Here is a 16,969-nt window from a genome sequence, read left to right on the forward strand (position 1 = left end):
TTTGTAGCATTTCAAACGAAGAAAGAAGAGAGTTCGTTTCACAAAATATCGAACATTACACAAAGCGAACTAGTTCTTTTGTATCATCTTTCCGGCCAAGGAATAATATCAGTGCGGCTGTTTCTATCTGTCTCACTGCATAGTACAGCATGCATGGGAAACCGATTTCTGATGGTGAGTTGTTGAAAGAAAGTTTCATATTGACGTTCGACACATTATTTCAAAACTTCCCTAACAAACAAATAATAATTAACAGAAATAAAGGAATGCCAGCCAGCTGAACTGCTGTCAAGGATAGAAAAATAAAAATGAGTGAAGAAGTTTCGGAGCAGTTGAAAGCTAATTTGGTTAACTCCCACATGTATGTTTTGATGAAATCATGAATGTGACCTTACAAACAAGGATAGCCGGTTTTTTTTAAGATATCCTCATGGAAATGTGATGAGGGAGAAATTAGTTTAATTGTGAGCGTACAAACTACAACCTGCAATGGAGAAAGTGAAGTCCATTCGCAATATTAGTAATTTTGATTTTTATATCTAATAATATTTTTTTTACAATTTGTTTTACGTCACACCGACACAGATACGTCTTGTGGCGACGATGGGACAGGCTTACGAGTGGGAAGGAAACCGCCGTGGCCATAATTGAGGTACAGCCCCACGGAACATGCAATCAAATGTACCTACAAGATATATGTATAATAAATAAATAAATAAATAAATAAATAAATAAATAAATAAAATATTATGAAACATAATCGGGAATTTATAAAGGAAGTCGCCGGGGAGGGCGGGGGGTTGTAGGTTGTAGATATCCCCTAGTGGAAAACAACAAGTGGCACAGTCAACAGATGAGAATAATAAACCAGACTTAAAATGGCACACTAGTTGGAAAAGGTTCGCCATCCCTGGTCTAGGCTATAAATAATTTTATTTACGCTGATAGAAATGGTAGTTTAGGGTAAGGCCTAAAATTTAATTTTCAAATATTTATGTTATTAGTGGTCCTATCTTAATGAAAATTGGTATTCAAAGCCGACGAATAAGTCGCTATAATCTAAGCTATAAATAATTTTATTCACGCTGAGTGAAATGGTAGTTTAGGGGAAGGCCTAATATTTATTTCTCAAATATTTAAATTATTAGTGGTCGTATCGATAAATACCACATAACCAAAGTTATATGGAATTAAATTTCCGACCATTTATGTCTTATACATTTTTACCGTACCGACTGTGGTAACACAGATATTTATGGATTGTAATTTTGTTGCTGAGTCCATATCAACGCCGAGCGACGAGAAAATGGGTTAACAGAAATTAATGAAAATCGGTATATAGAGTCGGGGAATGAGAAATAACAGTCTAAGCTATAAATAAATGTATTCACCCTGGATGAAATTGTAGTTTAGGAGAAGGTGCCTAAAATGTAATTTTAAATACCCATGTTGTTGGTGCTATCGAAAAGTATTACATAACAAAAGTTATAGGGAATACAATTTCCGATCGTATATGTTTTAATCAGTTTTACCGTACCGACTATGGACTACGGTAAGAGTGGTGTTTCAGAGTCGGAAGAAAACTAAATGTGAAGACCTACAATATCAAAAACGCATAGCATTGATCAACAATAACATTACATTGACCATTGTTTGATGTGATGTTCTTTGTCTCTTTTGCTGCCTCTCAACTCCGATAGATGCGATTACTGCTGCGTACCGAGTATAACAGATTAGCGGGAAATAGCTGGAGAGTGTACGTAACACACAGGTTCATCATAGTATTCCAGTTATTCGATCCCTACTCTGACGCGCTGTTTTGAATGAGCAGTGTGTATACTTAAGGCAGAGGCTCACTTAGTAGTACTACTACTAGTAGTAGTAGTATGGCCTGGTATAGAATAACAATTTAGGCCTATTCCAAATTATAGCACCACAATTCACTAAATTCGATCCTGAAAAGAATCGTTTCTTAATTAAAGCTTATTCTTCTTTACTTTTATTAAATTCTACATTCATTTTATTCCAAATTAACACTGAAGAGTGGGTTTCTCCTCTGGCTTGGAGGAAAATTTGCCTCCAAGTCAGATAGATTTTTCCGCCGTCAGTGTAGTGAATTAAGATTTTCCGACTCATCGGGTACTCCTAGGAAACAGATTAGTAGAAGGACATAGTTTATGCCGTGGAAGTTTCCACTATTCGACCCCGTTCCTGCCGAAAAAAGACGAAGGATGTTCACGGATCACGGCTATCTGCGGCTTTGATCATTCCAGCTCTGGAACTTTGAACTATTTGATCGGAGGCGCAGTACTGTTCGTTAAAAGTGAGAAAATGTGCGGTTTTTCATTTGATCGAGTATTTTATATGATATCATTGCTTTTAATCGCTACTTTCCTACCGACGTTTTTGTAATGACCTACGTTGACTTCAGTTAGGAAAACCACAAGGTCAGTCTCTCTGAGAATCCAATCGCGTAGCGAAACACGGGTACATCAGCTAGTTCTGTTATAAAACTAGGCTAAATTCGTACTGAGTGCCGTCCACGGGTACTTGGGAACAGCCGTTTGAAAAGAAGATTTACAGTCAATCGTGTCGTCGCCACTGTTGTCGTTCTCTTGTTCAGTTTGGGCGATGGTGATGTCAAAAGAAATCTTTTGCCCAGCTCCTTGGCTGGATGGTTGGCGAAGTGGCCTTCGTTTCGGTGGGCCCCGGGTTCGATTCATGGCCGGTTCAGGGATTTTAACTCATCTGGTTAATTTCTCTGGCTCGGGGACTGGGTGTTTGTGTTCATCTTGAATGTATAAGTTAAATTCATCAAGTCAATCCATTAGCAATAATAAGAAAAATGCAACATTGTAGCTGGCTGCATGATCGATAAGTCCGAAAGTTTTTTTAACGAAACCTTGCCCCACAGTAACGGGACATAGGCAATAACTCCCTTATTATACGTCCTTTAGTTTTGCTGGGGGTATGTTGATTGGACAGTCTTGAAACGTTTGGAGCTTTATTATTTGTAAGCCACAGTTTCTCTGGCTTGTAATTTTTGGCTTTCCTTTCATGAACCGTAACTGCTTTTTTTCTTTAATTTCAATTTGTAATCATTGTGTATGTGGAACCCTTGTTTGTAATCGTATGTGAAATGGAAGATTCTTATATCTTAAAACTTCACTTCATCAACTTATTATCAGATTCAAAAGCATTTAAACTCGAATTTTACGCCTATAAATATTGAACGAGTAGGCCGATATCAATTCGAAATACACCAAAGTTTACCTGCTTTCCCTCTAGGCTATTTAGCATTTAATATTTAATAACTTGTTTTTTTATCTTCTACAGACGAACCTCAATTTTAAGGACACCTACAATGAAACCTTGCTATCTGATCGTAACCCAATTTTAACACGAAATAGCCCCAAATGTTCTTAAGAAGCTTCTGAAATTATAGAGGTTTTCTTTTTTTTAAATACAAAGTTATGAGTTTAGAGAAGATGCATCGTCTCAGTACCGGTAACTCTAATGAAATTATACTAAACGTCCTTACAAGCGTTCTGTTTAGTGATTTTAAGGGAATGATTATGGAAAACTTGAATCTATGCGTTGATTTTATACCGAATTTTACCTGATGGAGAAAGTATACTCGCCGTTCCGTTTACACAACGATTTCGGGCAGCCCCCCAGAATGCTGCGTTGCCACAAACGGTTCTGACACAACACTATACTCAATACTGCTCTTAATAATAATAATAATAATAATAATAATAATAATAATAATAATAATAATAATAATAATAATAATAATCCGCCTCTGTGTTGTAGTGGTTAGTGTGACTAGCTGCCACCCCTGGAGGTCCGGGTTCGAATCCAGATTTGATAAGTCGGTGATTTGACCATGTAAATGTCAATTCCGGCCCTTCGTGTGGTACACCATTGTAAAACTCTGAGACCGAGACTATGATACCGCAACGGTTGCCCTACAAAGAACAACCCTTTAAAAAAGTGATTCGAAGTCAAAATTGCGAGATAATTTCTAAATTTGCTTCACATCGACTTGTGAATGTAAATTCCGACTCATGGTGTATCTATCATTTAACAGAACATTTTTCGCCGCTTGTACAATTGCAGCAGACTAAGGGCAATTAGCGCAGTGTTTACACGGTATTCGAAATTTTAAGAATTATCAAATGTATGGTACTGAAACATTTGCTCGGGCAACGTTCTCTGTTACTACAATCCGTAAGGTCGTGAGAGGTGGCAACAGGATACTTTGTAGGGAATGTAAAGACGCTAATGTTCTGTCAATGTTTTCTTTTAAATATTAGTTTATTTAGAATAGAATAGAATAGAATAGAATAGAATAGAATAGAATAGAATAGAATAGAATAGAATAGAATGCTCCCATCCCCTAAACCCAGATCACTTGAAACTTGGGAGAGGGCGTTCATTTATTGCAATCAATTTTTGTTTGTGCATGCATTTGACTTTTCTTGTTTCAGTTTCTTTACTATTAATACATTATTTACCGAGCTCGATAGCTGCAGTCGCTTAAGTGCGGCCAGTATCCAGTAATCGGGAGATCGTGGGTTCGAGCCCCACTGTCGGCAGCCCTGAAGATGGTTTTCCGTGGTTTCCCATTTTCACACCAGGCAAATGCCGGGGCTGTACCTTAATTAAGGCCACGGCCGCTCCCTTCCACTTCCTAGGCCTTTCCTATCCCCTCGTCGCCATAAGACGTATCTGTGTCGGCGCGACGTAAAACAAATAGCAAAAAAAAAAATTAATACATTAAATTATACTTAAATCTAATAGTGTCTCTTGCCTGTTCTACTATTTCTTTTTTTACAATTGGTTTTACGTCGCACCGACACAGATAGGTATTCTAGTGACGAAGGGATAGGAAAGGGTTAGGAGTGGGAAGGAATCTGCTGTGCCCTTAATTAAGGTGTGAAAATGAGAAAACAAGGAAAACCATCTCCAGGGCTTCTGGCAGTGGAGTTTGAACCCACTTCTAAAAGTTATTACTTTTGCCTTCTTTTTTTTTCGATATCATAAAATGTTATATACTCTAGGACAAGCATGTATCCTACCCTTAATTGGTTAAGTTAGTGCTAGTTTTGTTTCCTGTAATTTTCTTTTGCATTATATATCTTAGAGTACAGAAAAATGCTAATGCTTTTCCTGGTGCATCCACTCTTTATTTAATAATAGTACTTTATATTCACCACCCAGATATTTAACCCTAAGTGAATCAATCTTCTTATATGCTCTAGAAGGATGAGCCTCTACCATTGACTCTCCACAAATACACAGCTATTTTTGATGGCAGGGTGAGAGTTCGTCTTAAAAATTGGCAAAACAAACAAAATTACAGACAGCGGACCCCGTACAACTTTATTTATATAGATGAAGTAATCAAATTCGTCGAGCAACCACTTTTACAAAGAGACAAGCTGTACCAGCGTGAGTGAATTTACTAGAGACTTTTCTCCTGAATACACATATTTGCATGAAACAAGTGAAAGATTTGTATATGAGCTATGTAATCGCCAATAACCGACTGTCCCAGACCGGTCAATTACAAGAGTTCTGTTACAGTACGTGGGGGCACAAGAAAAACAGCAATAATAATAATAATAATAATAATAATAATAATAATAATAATAATAATAATAATAATAATAATAAGAATCCGCCTCTGTGTTGTAGTGTTTAGTGTGACTAGCTGCCACCCCTGGAGGTCCGGGTTCGCATCCAGGCTCTGCTACGAATTTTGAGAAGCGTTACGAGGGCTGAAACGGGTCCACTCAGCCTCGGGAGGTCAACTGAGTAGAAGGGGGTGGGGGTCGATTCCCACTTCATTAAATAATAATCCGCCTCTGTGATGTAGTGGTTAGTGTGACTAGCTGCCACACCTCTAGGTCCGGGTTCGAATCCCGGCTCTGCCACGTTATTTGAGAAGTAGTACGAGGGCTGGAACGTGTCCACTCAGTCTCGGGAGGTCAACTGAGTAGGGGCGGGGGTCGATTCCCACCTCAGCCATCCTCGAAGTGGTTTTCCGTGGTTTCCCACTTCTCCTACAGGCAAATGCAGGAATGGTACCTAACTTAAGGCCATGGCCGCTTCCTTCCCTCTTCCTTGTCTATCCCTTTACACATTCCCATCCCTCGCCCCCCCCCTTCCCCCCACACAATGCCCCTGTTCAGCATAGCAGGTGTCTCGCGCTCCTTGAGGCGGTAGAGGTGAGATCCCTGGCTGAGTACGAGGTAGAAACCAAACCTGGACGATAAACAGTTTAAGAAAGGAGAAGGAATAATAGTGTTATTGGCTTTATGTCCCACTACCTACTTTTACGGTTTTCGGAGATGCCGAGGTGCCGGAATTTAGTCCCGTATGGATTATTTTACATGTCAATGAATCTACGGAAACGAGGCTCACGCAAGGAAACAGAAAATATTTCTATTCACTCTCCCGGTCATTTTACTAGTAACAGAGCTGTGCTTTGCATTCGCATGGACGAATATTCGCCAGGTACAAAGTAGGCTTTAGAATAATTATGCCGTCGTCGTTAATTGTTGCATATCAATACGGAGGACGTGAGTAGCGTAGCAGCTTAGTTGCTAGCTATCTGCCCGGATTGCTGAGATTCGATCCCGATCGATCTCGGGTTGGAATTTTCACATGGAAAGCCACATGACATCAGGAAGGGCATCGGTCTCAAATCCCCGGCCCAAATCAAGATGAGCCTGGGTGGCTCCAACGGCGCCCGAAATAACTGGGATAAGCTGAAGATGGTTTTGTGCGGCTCCGGTTTTGAATGGTCAATGCACTGAGCTTCAGTTCAGAGGGCCCTGGGTTCAATTCCAGACCGGGCTGGGGATATTAACCATTTCAAAAACGTGTCATTAATTCCGCTTGCCTGGGGGCTGGGTATTGGGGTCCGCCTTAATTCACATATTCTTTTACATACAATATATCACACTAAACAGCATCACAGAAACACGCAGGGTTGGCGTCTGTAAAGACAATCGACCGTAAAAATTGACTAAAATTCCTACAAACTACCGACTCCACGTAACATGGAAAAGGTATAATATGAAGAATTGTTAAATATGAAAACAGTGAACGGAGTGTCTATGTCTTCGACGGTTAGATATCAGTCCCATCCCGAGTACAAGCATCATTAACAGCAAGTGAAAATTATGCTGGATAAAATGAAGACGAGTCGGAATAATTTGGTACACCTTCCCGTTTTACTTCAGTCTTCGGTCTCCTCGCCGGAAGTAGAGATCGCGCTACACAAAGAACCTTCTATAAATAATACTTACTGGAGCATTATCACTCGACCTTACATATGGTTGGAAAGAAGTCGATTAGATTAGCGCTATCACACTTCTGATATAATATGCTGTGATTTCTGCATGTCATTGTGACTTACATTTAACTCGCACTTCGAGGAAAAACGCAACTCTTACCTTTTATCGTTCCAAATAATATTAGAGCTGATTCATTTCGCGCACTCACGTATTAATAACTAATATAACTTTATTCAAGAATCGTTATCTAACATGCAAGTCACGACCATACGGTTCTCAATGGTCAATGTCGCGATCTTCGGTTCACAGTGTCCCGGATTCGATTCCCGACTGAGTATATGATTTTAGCCGTGTCTAGTTGATTCCTCTGACTCGGTGAATGGAAATTTCAGTTTATTTCCACATAGGGTTGAGGTCAGAAGAGATATCCGACCGTATAAAAACAAACGTTTCACACAGTCACGACCACTTCCCGTTGTCAGCTGTGAGCTCGCAGCCGGGAGATGGTGGGTACAAACTCCATTCTTGGCAGCTCTGTAGATAGTTTTCCTTGGTTTCCCATTTTCTCACCAGGCAAATGTTGGGGTTGTGCCTTAAGTAAGGCAATGGCCACTTCCTTGCCCTTTCCTATCCTTTCATCGCCATAAGACCTATCTATGTCGGTGTGACGCAAAGCACCTTAAAATAAAAGGTTATTTATACCTTCTGTAAATCATGACATATAAACACTTCCCTTGTTCATTAATTATCTCTGAAATGTCCTTCCTGAAGCCTGCTTTTGCCTTAAAGTACCTATACATATCCTTCCATTTTCCACTAAAATTCATGCGACTATAAACTTTGTATAGGATGACAACATAAAGGACTAAAGTTCAGTACTTGATGTATCCAAGGATAACCTGTATTTAAATAATTATAATAGTAACAACAATAATAATAATAATAATAATAATAATAATAATAATAATAATAATAATAATAATAATAATAATAATAATAATAATAATAATGGACATATTATTTTCTGCGTGAAACTGAAACAAAGCGAAAAAGTAATACTGTTAACTTAGGGTTTAGAAGATTCAGAAGTAGAAACCACAGGATGAGAGCAGTGGTTATTCAGGTACACTAGTGTCAACCTGTACTCACTGCCGTCTTACGACTGATTTGGCGAGACGAGTTCTAGACACGAAGAGCTACAGGCAGAATTGAGGCAAAACTAGAGCGAAAGTCACCAGCAGCCGTTTGTGACAACTTGGATCATCTGATAATCTTTGGTGCGGTTAGGTAAGAGTCAGAATGTCTTCACGTAATAAGTTTGTTGTGTCTGACACAAAAGGACGAGTCTACTGTCCACTCCGGAAAGCAGTTTCTCGGTTCTAGTGCCATACACCTCGAAGACCCCATTCGGGTCTTACTGTATAGCCAAAGTTTCACTACATTTTCGCGTTTTAATTTCGTGTTGAAAATCGATATGAGGTATCAAATACAAAGGGCGAATTCAACAAATGCATGCTTGGAGGAAAAAATAGAATCATGTTATTTCAATTGGAGCCTCCATGACTCAGGCGGCAACACACCAGCCTCCCTTCGCTGGGTTCCGTGGTTCAAATCACGGTCTCTCCATGTGACATTATACTAGACAAAACGGAGGCGGGACTGGTTTTTCTCCGGGTACTCCGGTTTTCCCTGTGGCATTTCATTCCAGAAACACTCCGCAATGTCATTTAAAATCTCCTGTCAGTCATTAATCATAGCCACAGGGGAGTGCGACAGACTTCGGCAGCGAGCACAAATCCTATCCTCGCCGCTAGATGGGGCTTTGTTCAGTCCATTCCTGACCCGGTCGAACGACTGGAAACAGGCTGAGGATTTTCATGTTTCATTATTTCAGTCGTGCGAATTCAGCAAAAACGGACTTAGAAATATTTCGTACTCTCTCAAATTAAAATATTTATTCAGAAAACGTACAGCGGAATCAATTTCTATTAGCTACATTCTACAGATTTTAAAAAATATTTTCAAGGGTTGAATGTCTATAGTGAACAAATTAGTAAGCTACAACACAGGTTTTCTCAAATCAGATATTATTCTACACTGACTGACAGAGCAAATGCAACACCAAGAAGGAGTGGTCAGAATTTTATGCCAATTGCAGGGTAGACTGACGTCACTGAGGTATGCTCATGATGTGAAATGCGCCGCTGTGCTGCGCACGTAGCAAACGATAAATGGGACACGGCGTTAGCGAATGGCCCACTTCGTACCGTGATTTCTCAGACGACAGTCATTGTAGAACGTGTTGTCGTGTGCCACAGGACACGTGTATAGCTAAGAATGCCAGGCCGCCGTCAACGGAGGCATTTCCAGAAGACAGACGACTTTACGAGGGGTATGGTGATCGGGCTGAGAAGGGCAGGTTGGTCGCTTCGTCAAATCGATACCCATAGGGATGTGTCCACGGTGCAGCAACTGTGGCGAAGATGGTTGGCGCAGGGACATGTGGCACGTGCGAGGGGTCCAGGCGCAGCCCGAGTGACGTCAGCACGCGAGGATCGGCGCATCCGCCGCCAAGCGGTGGCAGCCCCGCACGCCACGTCAACCGCCATTCTTCAGCATGTGCAAGACACCCTGGCTGTTCCAATATCGACCAGAACAATTTCCCGTCGATTGGTTGAAGGAGGCCTGCACTCCCGGCGTCCGCTCAGAAGACTACCATTGACTCCACAGCATAGACGTGCACGCCTGGCATGGTGCCGGGCTAGAGCGACTTGGATGAGGGAATGGCGGAACGTCGTGTTCTCCGATGAGTCACGCTTCTGTTCTGTCAGTGATAGTCACCGCAGACGAGTGTGGCGTCGGCGTGGAGAAAGGTCAAATCCGGCAGTAACTGTGGAGCGCCCTACCGCTAGACAACGCGGCATCATGGTTTGGGGCGCTATTGCGTTTGATTCCACGTCACCTCTAGTGCGTATTCAAGGCACGTTAAATGCCCACCGCTACGTGCAGCATGTGCTGCGGCCGGTGGCACTCCCGTACCTTCAGGGGCTGCCCAATGCTCTGTTTCAGCAGGATAATGCCCGCCCACACACTGCTCGCATCTCCCAACAGGCTCTACGAGGTGTACAGATGCTTCCGTGGCCAGCGTACTCTCCGGATCTCTCACCAATCGAACACGTGTGGGATCTCATTGGACGCCGTTTGCAAACTCTGCCCCAGCCTCGTACGGACGACCAACTGTGGCAAATGGTTGACAGAGAATGGAGAACCATCCCTCAGGACACCATCCGCACTCTTATTGACTCTGTACCTCGACGTGTTTCTGCGTGCATCGCCGCTCGCGGTGGTCCTACATCCTACTGAGTCGATGCCGTGCGCATTGTGTAACCTGCATATCGGTTTGAAATAAACATCAATTATTCGTCCGTGCCGTCTCTGTTTTTTCCCCAACTTTCATCCCTTTCGAACCACTCCTTCTTGGTGTTGCTTTTGCTCTGTCAGTCAGTGTATTATAAAAATCGTAGTATGTTACTTGTTTGTAGTCATTCATGCGTCGGACTCATGGGCTGAATGGTCAGCGTAGTGGCCTCAGCTTCAAAGGGCCCCGGATTCGATTCCCGGGCAGGTCGGGGATTTTAATTTTGTCTGGTTAATTCCTCTTCCTCTAACGCGGGGGTTGGCGTTCTTGTTCGTCTTAACCGGCACAGAAACATGCAAGATTGAATACATCCCTCCACAGACGGTTGGCGCTAGGAACAGCATCCGGCCGTGAAACTGGGCTAAAGTCGTATTAAGTGCCGTCCATGGGTACTTGGAAAAAGCCCAGGAAAAGGAATATTCACAGTAAATCGTGTCGTCGTTCTCTTGTTCAGTTTGGGCGCCGATGATGCCAAATTTTTTTTTTTTTGCTAGGGGCTTTACGTCGCACCGACACAGATAGGTCTTATGGCGACGATGGGATAGGAATGGCCTAGGAGTTGGAAGGAAGCGGCCGTGGCCTTAATTAAGGTACAGCCCCAGCATTTGCCTGGTGTGAAAATGGGAAACCACGGAAAACCATCTTCAGGGCTGCCGACAGTGGGATTCGAACCCCCTATCTCCCGGATGCAAGTTCACAGCCGCGCGCCTCTACGCGCACGGCCAACTCGCCCGGTATGATGCCAAAAGAAACCTTTTGTCCGTCTCCTTGGCTGGACGGTCAGATTAGTGACCTTCTGTTCGGAGGGCCCCGGATTCGATTCCCGGCCTGGTCGGGAATTTTAACTTCATCTGGTTAATTTTTCTGGCTCGCGGGCTGGGCCTTTATGTTCGTCTTTAATGTATTAGTTAAATACAGCAAGTCAATCCATAATTAATAAGAAAAATACAACATTGTAGCTGGCTGCATGATTGATAAGTACGAAAGTATTTTTTTTTACATTTTTTAACGAAACCTTGCCTCTGTGGTGTAGTGGTTAGCGTGATTAGCTGCCACTCCCGGAGGCCCGGGTTCGATTCCCGGCTCTGCCACGAAATTTGAAAAGTGGTATGAGGGCTGGAACGGGGTCCACTCAGCCTCGGGAGGTCAACTGAGTAGAGGTGGGTTCGATTCCCACCTCAGCCATCCTGGAGGTGGTTTTCCGTGGTTTCCCACTTCTCCTCCAGGCGAATGCCGGGATGGTACCTAACTTAAGGCCACGGCCGCTTCCTTCCCTCTTCCTTGCCTATCCCTTCCAATCTTCCCATCCCTCCACAAGGCCCCTGTTCAGTATAGCAGGTGAGGCCGCCTGGCGAGGTACTGGTCATACTCCCCAGTTGTATCCCCCGACCAAGAGTGTGAAGCTCCAGGACACTGCCCTTGAGGCGGTAGAGGTGGGATCCCTCGCTGAGTCCGAGGGAAAAACCAAACTTGGAGGGTAAACAGATGATGATGATGATGAACAAAACCTTGCCTCACAGTAAAGGGACATCGGTAATAACTCGCATATTGCATGTCCTTTAGTTTTGCTAGGGGGTATGGTGATTGGACGGGCATGCAATTTTTGCTGATTATTTTTCATTTGTAAGGCAGAGTTTTTCAGGCGTGTACACTTGTAATTTTCGGCGTTCCTCTCTTGAACTGCAACTGGTTTTTTTAAACAAATTTCTAATTGTAATCGTTGTGTATGTGGAACCCTTGTTTGTAATCTTGTGTGAAGTGGAAGATTTTTATATCTTAAAATTTCACTTCCTCAACTAAACTATCAGATTCAAAATCATTTAAACTCGAATTTTACGTTGTCTGCCTCTGTGGTGTAGTGGTTAGTGTGATTAGCTGCCACCCCCGGAGGCCCGGGTTCGATTCCCGGCTCTGCCTAGAAATTTTAATAGTGGTACGAGGGCTGGAACGGTGTCCACTCAGCCTCGGAAGGTCAACTGAGTAGAGGTGGGTTCGATTCCCACCTCAGACATCCTGGAAGTGGTTTTCCGTGGTTTCCCACTTCTCCTCCAGGCAAATGCCGGGATGGTACCTAACTTAAGGCCACGGACGCTTCCTTCCCTCTTCCTTGTCTATCCCTTCCAATCTTTCCATTCTCCGCAAGGCCCCTATTTAGCATAGCAGGTGAGGCCGCCAGGCCGAGGTACTGGTCATCTTCCCCAGTTGTATCCCCGACCCAGGGTCTGAAGCTGTAGGACACTGACCTTGAAGCGGTAGAGGTGGGATCCCTCGCTGAGTCCGAGGGAAAATCTGACCCTAGGGGGTAAACCGATAAAGAAGAAGAATTTTTCGTCCATAAATATTGAACGAGTAGGCAGATATCAACTTAAAATACTCTATTATCTCCTTTCTTTCTAGGTTTAGTAGCATAGAATAATTTTTCATGTATATAATTCTTCAGATATTTCGACGGGATCGGAAAATAACTTGTTTTTCTACCTTCTACGGATGAACCTCCATTTTAAGAACACCTACAATGAAACAGTGCTACCTGATCGTAACCCAGTTTTAACACGAAATAACCCCAAGTGTTGTTAAGAAGCTTCTAAAATCATAAAGCTTTTCTTCCTTAATAAAAGTCAGTTTAGTGAAGAGGAATTTTCTCAGTACCGGGAACTGTAGGAAGTTATACTCATCATCGTTACAAGCGTTACACAAGATTGACGAAGTGCTACATCCCAAGCCAAAAGAGAGATTGTCACGTGATCCTCGTCTTTTGGGTCTGACTTTCTTTCCATACGTACAATCTGTCACGGATAGAATTGGCAATATTCTCAGAAAGTGAAATATCAAGACCATATTTAAGCCCAATATCATCATAGGCAATTGTTTGCGATCTGTCAAAGATCCCATTGGTTTAAACTGCGCTGGAATATATATGATTCCTTGCTCCTGTGGATCGGTTTATGTTGGCCACACGTGTAGGAAGGTAGCAACAAGGCTTAAAGAACATCGCAGGCATTTACGTCTTTGCCGGCCAGAGAAGTCTGCTGTGGCAGAACATGTCATACATAATGACCATCAAATAATTTTTGATGCAATTTCTATAATTTATAAAGAGAAATATTTTATTCCTAGAATCATTCGTGAGGCGATAAAAATTGCCAAACGCGCGAATAATTTTAACAAAGGTGACCGCTATATACTGAGTAGATCATGGCTACCCTCCATAGTTAGCTCGTCAACATCTTTCTCCGCGACTTTGGAGGCCCTGGAATGAACTATATTTCTAACAAGGTCTCTCCATCTCGAGTCTGGTTACTATGGAGTGACAGTTGCCATTATGCTTTGTTACTGCTCTGAAGACGATCGTGGTCGCAGGATCGAAACGCGTCAGCTGATAATTGTACACGACCTAATATCCCCAAATAATTATCATAATGTCATTTAGTGGTCGTGAAAGTCTACGTATTAAGGTCAGTTTAGTGTTTTTGTAAAGAACGATTTTGGAAAATTTGGATCACGCGTTGATTTTATACCGAATTTTACCTGATAGAGAACACAGCGATGTCGGACTGGCCCCCAGAGTGTTGTGTTGCCCCAAACACACCACTATACTCCACCGGGCGAGTTAGCAGTGCGGTTAGGGGCGTGCAGCTGTGAGCTTGCATCCGGGAGATAGTGGGTACGAATCCCACTGTCGGCAGCACTGAAGATGGTTTTCCGTGGTTTCCATTTTCGAACCCATTCTCTCCGGAATACTGGGTACTAGTCGCTCTTAAGCGACTGCAGCTAACGAGCTCGGTCAGCCAAGTTTTCGTTTATATGATGGATTAGCTGTCGCTTCTAGTGAACTCGCTCTAGTACATCCACTTTGGTCCTCTTTTCCCGAACGTCACCAGCACCACCTCTTAAAGACTTATAATCTTTTTACGTCACCTTTGTTCAAGGTCCAGGTTTCGCCACAATATATAGCAAATGGCCACACGTATGTATTTACAAGCATTTTTCTTAAACTGTGAGACATGTTCCGGGCGTAGAGCTAACCACTCTACCCTACCGAGTGCCGAGGTGACGGATGGTGGAAGCCTTACCTGCCACCCCTCCAAGGGCCTTCATGGCCTGTATGGAGATGACTTTGATTTCTTGCTTTGCATTTGAGAGACATGTTGCGATGACACATCAGAGACTGTTTATCACGAAATGCCCGTTTCACCATGGGTATGCGACTACTGATTTCAGTTTCGTAATAAAGATCCTCTGTTATAATCTATCCAAGGTATTGAAACGGTTTACAGGGCCTATGACCTTAGATGTTAGACCCCTTTTAACAACAAGCATTATCATCATCAAGCAAAACGGTTTACTTGTTATGCTACATCTTTATTATGGTAACATGCAGCATCAATGGGTGTTTACTTATCGTCAATTTTTTTGCCGTTTTGAGATTTTCATACCAAAGTCCACTTGTATTTATTTCTGCACCCCCCCCCCTCCCGAATTGGAGGCTACGGAAAAGGCATAGCGTACATGAAAAGTGTTAGTGACAGGTACAAAGGTAGAGTAAAATATGTTGTTTATAAAGAATAAGCACACCATGTTATACCTACTACTCAGTAAGATTCGTAGCAATCAATATTTTGAAACCCAAAGGAACTACTTATAGGACAAAGATATAGCTAATAAAAACTATTGTTAACGAGTCTTCCAGGGCCGCTAACCAAATGTCCTTAATTAATTGGTTATACAAATTAAATATCTTACAAAATTTGTGAAATATGTGAGTAGTGGTGCCTCTTTCTCCTATCATCAATCCTGATCTCTATGGAGTGGAGGGATATATTTCTCATTTTCAAGGAGTTCTGTCGGGCCACATTCCCGTGATGTTCACGCAAACAGACATAAATCAAACTGAACCCACCTTCGACTTTTGTATACATAATTCGATATAAAAACGAAGTAGAGACAAAACTTTTAAGTGTATGGAAAACATTGTAATTTTATTAATTCAGTTAGTAAGGATAACCAATCAAGAGCTTTGATGCACGATACAATTCGCCGGTTATAAGAACATTTCACAAATCTATTCATCAGACGATAAAATACTTTGCAGTTGAAAAGTAATTGTACCTCTCTCTCTTTGAATGTGTTCCGGTGAGTGTGTGATCGTGCTAAGAACATAAAAAGTTAATGGTAGCAGTCTGACCCTGGTCCATGGAGTATATATTGTAGGTAACTCGAGGTACTGTCACATTCAGTCACTGCAAGACAAAACACAAACACACCAACATGTACAAACTGGTGAGTATTACAGAACAATATGGCACATCTTAAGAAATTTACTGTCCCGATACGACAGTTTATCATAAATCATAATCATAATCACCTTTCTTGAAGGGTTGTGTATCTTAGCTGGTTCGAAGCTTGTATTCTAAGCCGAAGATTGTTAGTTCGAAACCTGGCACAGTCGGTCGACTTTTAAATGCGAAAGATCCATGTCATACATTTAAGTAAGGATTTCATGGCACAATGTCGATAGTATTCTGATATTCTTAATACCTATATAATTTATATCTTGGAGAGGAACAATGTCCGATCTGGAAGATTATAATTTCGTTCTGCTTGTAACTATGAGTATTCCTTTCGTTTAAAAGTCATAGATATTTGTTCTTGAATAGATTAATAACTCATTTTCGAATTTACTGCGCTTTTTCCTACTTAATACATTGGATATAGAAAACGCATGCACCCGAGGTAACTATAGAGGCGCTAGTTCAGGGGGTTAGGCGTTTACATTTTGCTTGGAAGAGCCAAGGTTTTATTCTCCTTTAAAGGCAAGATTTTAGGATCAGTCTGCTATAATCCACGTTGCTCCGGATCTAGTTAACCACTAGTAACTGGGACCTTACCTCCTTCAAGCGTGTTATTTCAGGGTATACGTTGATAGAGACCTGTGAGTAAATCAATATTGATTATGCAATGGCTACTACATCAATGTTCACGGCTCTATGAAAAAACTTGACATGGAGTTTTCTATACGTACAGTATTTCACGTTACATGATAGCGAATTGCTCAGTATATGTTAGAGGAATGATGGTCTAGAGCAGGGATGGCTAACCTTCACCGACTAGCGTGTCAATTCAGGTCTTGTTCATTACTTCTTACTCTCTTGTGTGCCATGGGTTATTTTTCTATAAAATTATCTTGAAAACCCTCGTCTAACGTCATTAAGGTATTAGATTAAATTACATGCAAATCAAT

This window comes from Anabrus simplex, chromosome 3 (genome assembly GCF_040414725.1).
Source record: "Anabrus simplex isolate iqAnaSimp1 chromosome 3, ASM4041472v1, whole genome shotgun sequence".
Lineage (NCBI taxonomy): Eukaryota > Metazoa > Arthropoda > Insecta > Orthoptera > Tettigoniidae > Anabrus > Anabrus simplex.